Source organism: Cryptotermes secundus, unplaced genomic scaffold (genome assembly GCF_002891405.2).
Source record: "Cryptotermes secundus unplaced genomic scaffold, Csec_1.0 scaffold5437, whole genome shotgun sequence".
Taxonomy (NCBI): Eukaryota; Metazoa; Arthropoda; class Insecta; order Blattodea; family Kalotermitidae; genus Cryptotermes; species Cryptotermes secundus.
In genome coordinates this window covers 21,849-28,477 of record NW_019721835.1, presented here as the reverse complement: position 1 = coordinate 28,477, position 6,629 = coordinate 21,849, and the positions used below count along the sequence as shown (strand labels likewise).

The 6,629-nt window shown below is 36.4% G+C and overlaps 1 long non-coding RNA gene across 1 annotated transcript in view; it reads right to left on the bottom strand.

Moving 5' to 3' along the window:
- Window positions 1-6,629, bottom strand: part of LOC117282064 — a 29,735-nt gene that overhangs the window by 15,028 nt on the left and 8,078 nt on the right. The gene's annotated exons all lie outside the window — the stretch shown is intronic.

Here is a 6,629-nt window from a genome sequence, read left to right as displayed (position 1 = left end):
CAGTGGAGGAGTGGGCTGAGTAACTGACGTTCTGAAGGGACAAAGTGGTTGTATACATCGCTGGCAGACCAACGGATGCATGTTGTAGAGGGGTGGGACTATTGCCTGGCCCAGCAATAGGGACAGTGAACTGTTAAAACCCAGAGGAACGAAATGTAAATAAGTTCCCTTTCGGAAAAAGAGCAAATATAGAAACTGAAAGGTTGAACTTTAAACCCTAGTTACCTGTGCGAGGCATCTTAAATGTGATTTTCGAGGTGACAATTTCTTTTCAGTGAGCAACTAGAATTTCAATTTGGTTCTTTTCTTAACAGCAGTGACAATGTTCATCTTAATTTATTTTAAGGCTGTTTTCCTATTTCAGACTGTAACATCCAAAAACGTACTGCAGAATTTTCTCCTTAATTTTCACATGGGTACTGTACATGAACACTCGTTTCAGTGTGTAACTCTCATGTGGAATTTCAACTAACTAAACTAACTTCATGGAGCTGAGCCCTTCATGAAAAGCTGCCAGTTGTGCAACTATTCAAGAACTTCCCAGCATTTTATGGAACCTGACGGTTGATTACCATGTTCACAAGAACACAAATGGTCGCAATTCTGAGCCAGATCAATCCAGTCCATACCACCCCATCCTGTCTCTGTAAGACCCACTTTACCAATATTCATCCACCTGTGTCTTTTTCTTCCTAGTGATCTTTCCTTCTGGCTTTCCCACCAATATCCTGTATGCATTCCTCTTCTCTCTCATTTGTGCTACATGTCCTGCCCACCTGATCCTCCTTGACTTGATCGTTACAATTATACTTGGTGAAGAGAATAAGTTATGAAGCTTCTCATTATGGAGTTTTCTCCAACCTCCTGTCACTTAATCTTCACTTGAATTGACATGATTAAATGAATGTTAGATGCAGTATCAAAGGCTCAGGATTGTGAATGATGGACACGTAACACAATAGCTCCCTTTATGATAGCTGTTCAAAGACTTATTGAGACAACACTGAAGAGTAACTGAAGTGCATACAGGATTGTTGATTATGCCAAAAGTCCAAATGTAACATGAATGAAATTGACACAAGTATGTACCTCCTGCCAGACCAGCCAAATGATTTGTGGCATGCTTTGACAGTCTCGCTCTAAAATTACACATAAAAACAGACAATCATACCACAACACACTAGTGTATTAAATGCAATTGGCAAAGGGCATGCAGTAGCATATTAGTTTTTCTTTATTGCTAAAATCTTGAGCAGGATGGCGGATAGTATTGAGGCGTCTTGCTCAAGCTCTATCATTTTATGTAATAATGTACTTCATAGTAGTGGAACTTCTTGTTTACGTTGTATAAATCTAAAAAGTGAACTTCAAAGAGTACAAGATGATCTTAAAACTGCTCAATTTATCATAGTTACTACAAAAAGAAGTTAGCTCAACATCGGAACAAGAATCCAATGGTAACTATATCCATCATAAGGAGTGTGGTGAATGTGATACTGATGACTGGAGGCAAGTGAGTGTAAGTCAGGCAACTAAGAATAGAGTTAATTTACCACCTATTACTGACTACTGTGTTCAAACAGCAAATCGCTATGCAGTGTTAAATAATCTTCAAGAACTGTTGAATCATTTTCCAAAGTCTGTGTTACCTACTCCAAAAATAACAAGTGGGAAAAAGAAATCTCTTGGTGTAAAAAAGCATACAATTCTTCTGATAGGAGACAGTCACGCAAGGGGCATATCAGAAAGACTGGCTTCTCATTTGGGTTCTTTGTATCAATGTACAGATTATGTTAAACCTAATGCTTACTTAAACATCTTACTTCAACTGCATCTTCGGCTGTAAAAAACTTGATAAAATGATGTTATAGCAGCTGTCACATAACTTCAAACAAGGCCAAGAGTAACCTTGAATGTGCAGAAGAAAAATTTCAGACAAGGGGGTGGGATTGAGGGAAGAACGATCGTTAAGAAACTCCTCCCACCACAAGCTATGCGCGGGATTTGACTATGAATGCGGGGCCTTGTTCGAAGTTACGTGACACTGTCTATATAGTGTATGGTGGTGCTATGGATATTGCCAGGGTTAATACGGCAAGTGGACTGAGGTCAATTAAGAAATTTGTTCAGAAGTGCACGCATACTAATGTGCTGATTTTAAATGCCCGTGAAAGATTTGATCTATTAGCCATATCATGTGTCAGTAAGGAAGTTGTTCATTATAAGAGGAAGATGAGTAAGCTGATCGAGTGTTGTGACTATGTTCAAGTAGTGAAAGTTGATCTACAAAGGAAGCAGTTCACGGCTCATGGAATGCATGTAAACAGACAAGGAAAAGATGTCATTGCTCGATGTTTGGTATCGGCATTCCACAATATCTTTATTTATCGCCACTGTGATTTGCCTATTATATTATAATGGGGAGAGGACCAACAAGATAGGGGTAGCAATGTGCAGGAATCTCCAGGGAGGGATGTTTAATGGAGACTCTGAATTAACTGCAAATAAGCCTCAAGGGAAGTGTCATAATAATTTAAATCCGAATTTAGAAAGTGATATATTCCGTATTCAGCAGTGAGCGTAGCATCCCGCACATACAGCACGATATCTCAGGGGAACCCTTCGCAGTTAGTACGAAAATTATTAGGAAAAGGTTAGCAGCGATAGGTAAGAACAAATCAGTAGGGCCAGACACCATTTCTGGTGAAATTCTAAAACTGGGTGGGGAAGCCATGATTCCATACCTGGCGCGATTACTGGATGTGACAATTAATGATGCCGCCATTCCAAGTGATTGGAAACAGGCCATAGTGGTTCCTGTTTACAAGGGAGGTGATCGATCGTTGGTCTCCAATTATAGACCCATCAGTTTAACCTCAGTAGTATGCAAGCAAATGGAACACGTTATAGCATCGTACCTGAGGAAAATATGGGATAAAAATGATTGGTTATTTGAGGGTCAGCATGGCTTCAGGCCGGGATATTCATGTGAAAGTCAAGTAATCACGGTCTACCAAGACATTGCAGACTCACTGGATAACGGAAGTAGAATAGACACAATTGTAATAGATTTTTCGAAGGCCTTCGATTTAGTTTGTCATGATCGTCTGCTTACGAAAATTGCGGCCTCAGGAGTGGACTCAAGGGTAGTTATATGGATAAGGGAATTCCTTTTGGGCCGTACGCAGAGAGTCAGAGTAGGAGGGCAACTATCGGAGGAAGTCAGAACAACATCAGGAGTACCGCAAGGAAGTGTGCTGGGCCCACTACTGTTCCTCGCCTACGTCAATGATATTTGGAGAAATATTGAGTCAACTATTAGGCTATTCGCGGATGACTGTATAATATATAGGAAAATTAAAAATAATAATGATAAGGAAAAGTTGCAGATAGATCTGAACAGACTTGGGAAATGGGCGGTTGAAAATGAGATGAAAATTAATCCAACTAAAAGTAAGGCAGTTTGTTTCACGAGGGCTCGAGTAACGGAGCCACTAAATTATTCGTTAGGGGGCACAGTAATCCCAGAAGCGAGCAGCTGTAAATATCTGGGAATAATTTTACGCAGCGACCTAAGCTGGTCTGATCAAGTTAATTACACTGTGAAAAGAGCCTGGAAGGCACTTCACTTTACAATGCATATTCTAAAAAAGGGAAATAGCAAAACTAAAAGTCTAGCATACACATCTTTAGTGCGTCCGATTCTGGAATATGGGGCGGCGTGCTGGGATCCTTACAGGGAGGGACAGATAAATGCGTTAGACCGGGTGCAAAAGAAAGCGGCTAAATTTGCACACCATAGGAATGAATCGAACTGGGAAACCTTGACAGAGCGCAGAAAGATAGCTCGCATATGTGCTCTCTTCAAAGCATACACGGGAGAACAGGCTTGGAAGGCTATAGGTGACAGATTAGAAACACCATGCTATAGGTGACAGATTAGAAACACCATGCTATCTTAGCAGGGGTGATCATGGCAAGAAAATTAGGAGTAGAAAGCAATGGACAGATATCGGGAAATACTCCTTTGTAAATAGGACCATACAGCTCTGGAACCAACTACCTGCAGATGCTTTAGGTACTCTGTCCTGTAAACCAAGCAATTTTAGGCAAAGGGTTAGAAAAGTGATAAATGAGGCGAAGTGAAGTTGGGGTGGAAATAATTAAAAAGAAATAAATTGCAGTGAAGTGAAGTGAAGTGAAGTGAATGACATTACGCATCCATGACTGTTGGTTTCCTTTTGTTTGTGTTTTGGGTGTTGTATTTTTTTTTCTCTCTCTCTCTCTCTCTGTAATTGTTGTTGTATTTGTTGCAGTTGTTTGTATTTCTCTGTAATTGTTGTAGTTGTTAATCGTATTTGGTTTGTATTCACTGTGGTAGGATGTCCTTATTGTTGTGTTTTGTTTGAACGTGTTGTCACTTAGTGTAATGTGTGTTACTTGTCTGTTGTGTCGTATTGTGTACTACTGCCACTGGGCTAAAACCCAATTGCAGTATAATAAATAATGTAAATAAGGAGCAATATAACCCAGAGTGCTCTGAGTGAAACAGTACAAAGTTTAGACTGTAGATTTTCAGATTTGGATAAGACACTTGGTGAGGTGAAACAAATAAGAATAGAAAACAGTACTATGCCTACATCAGAGCATACATCAACGGACATTATGTGTTCTATTGATCAGAAAAGGGTTAAAAAGCCCCCCAGAACTAGATCTGATGATTTTTTTATGGACATAGTATATCAATTTGCTGGGTCGTCTGTTAAGTTTAGTAATCCTGATTCTCTTACATCAAAATATCAGAGGTCTCATCAGTGAAATTGATGAAATAATTGTTTCCCTAAATGTAGACAAGATTAGTCCACAATTTCTCTGTTTTTCAGAGCATTATATGTCAGACAACAATTTAAGTCTTGTTAGTGTTGAAAATTATGTACTAGGGTCTTGCTACTCTAGATGTAGGTGCCAGAGAGGCAGTGTTTGTATATTTGTTCGTAAGGAATTATGTTTTAGTCATGTTGATTTATCAACCTACAGTGTGGAAAAAATTTTAGAATTATGTGCTGTTAAAATATAATCTAATGGTCAGGGTTTAGTTGTTGTTTGTTTATATAGATCTCCTGCAGGTGACTTTTGTCAATTCTTGAATCTGTCGGAACAAGTTTTGTTGTGTTTGTATAAACCATCTATTGAATTATTAGTATGTGGAGATTTTAATGTTGATTATTTACTAAACGATAACTGTAAACAGCAATTGTCTGTATTACTTCACACATTCAATATGGTACACTGTTAATTTCCCAACCAGACCGCAAAATAATCATGCTTCAGCTATTGACAACATTTTAATAGATAAATCAAGATTATCTTCTTGTATAACATTACCCCTATGTAATGCACTGTCTAATCATGAGGCACAATGTTTCATACTTGATAAATATTTTGCTACTACTAATAAAATTAACAATAAATCAAGATCTAGTTATAAATCTAGATTGCCGACTAGTGAAACTATTAATTATTTCACTGAACAGCTATCTTATGAAAAATGGAATGAAGTTTACCTTAATACTGATGTTAATTGTGCTTCTAATAAATTTTTATCTATATTTTTAAACATTTATTAAGCAAGCTTCCCTGTTGTCTACTTGAGCATAACAATGATAAAAGTTGGATTACTACTGGTATAAAGACATCTTGTAAACGTAAAATATTTTTATATAAGTTAATCAAATATAGTAATGATCCAAAAGTAAAAACTTATTATAAAAAGTATTGTATTATTTTAAGGAAAGTAATTTATGAAGCAAAAAAATTATATTATAATCAGTTAATTGAAATTTCTAATAATAGAAATAAAACAGCATGGAATATTATAAGAAATGTATTGCATAAATCCACCAAAGACAATTATATGCCGGTTATGTTTAAAATGGATAATAGGAACATTCAATCTAAAGATGTAGCTGATGCTTTCAACGAGTATATTTTTAATATTGCTCATAGTCTGCAAACACATCCAGATAAAACTAATTCACCTCTTAAATTGTTAAAGAATGCTTATCAGCCTATTTTTCAGAGTATGAAAGTAATTCCTGTAACCAAAAGNCAATGATAAAAGTTGGATTACTACTGGTATAAAGACATCTTGTAAACGTAAAATATTTTTATATAAGTTAATCAAATATAGTAATGATCCAAAAGTAAAAACTTATTATAAAAAGTATTGTCTTATTTTAAGGAAAGTAATTTATGAAGCAAAAAAATTATATTATAATCAGTTAATTGAAATTTCTAATAATAGAAATAAAACAGCATGGAATATTATAAGAAATGTATTGCATAAATCCACCAAAGACAATTATATGCCGGTTATGTTTAAAATGGATAATAGGAACATTCAATCTAAAGATGTAGCTGATGCTTTCAACGAGTATATTTTTAATATTGCTCATAGTCTGCAAACACATCCAGATAAAACTAATTCACCTCTTAAATTGTTAAAGAATGCTTATCAGCCTATTTTTCAGAGTATGAAAGTAATTCCTGTAACCAAAAGAGAAATCTATATAAATAAAAATGTAAATGTTGGTTTGTTAGCCCTCGAAGATCTCTGAAAGTTCTTCACC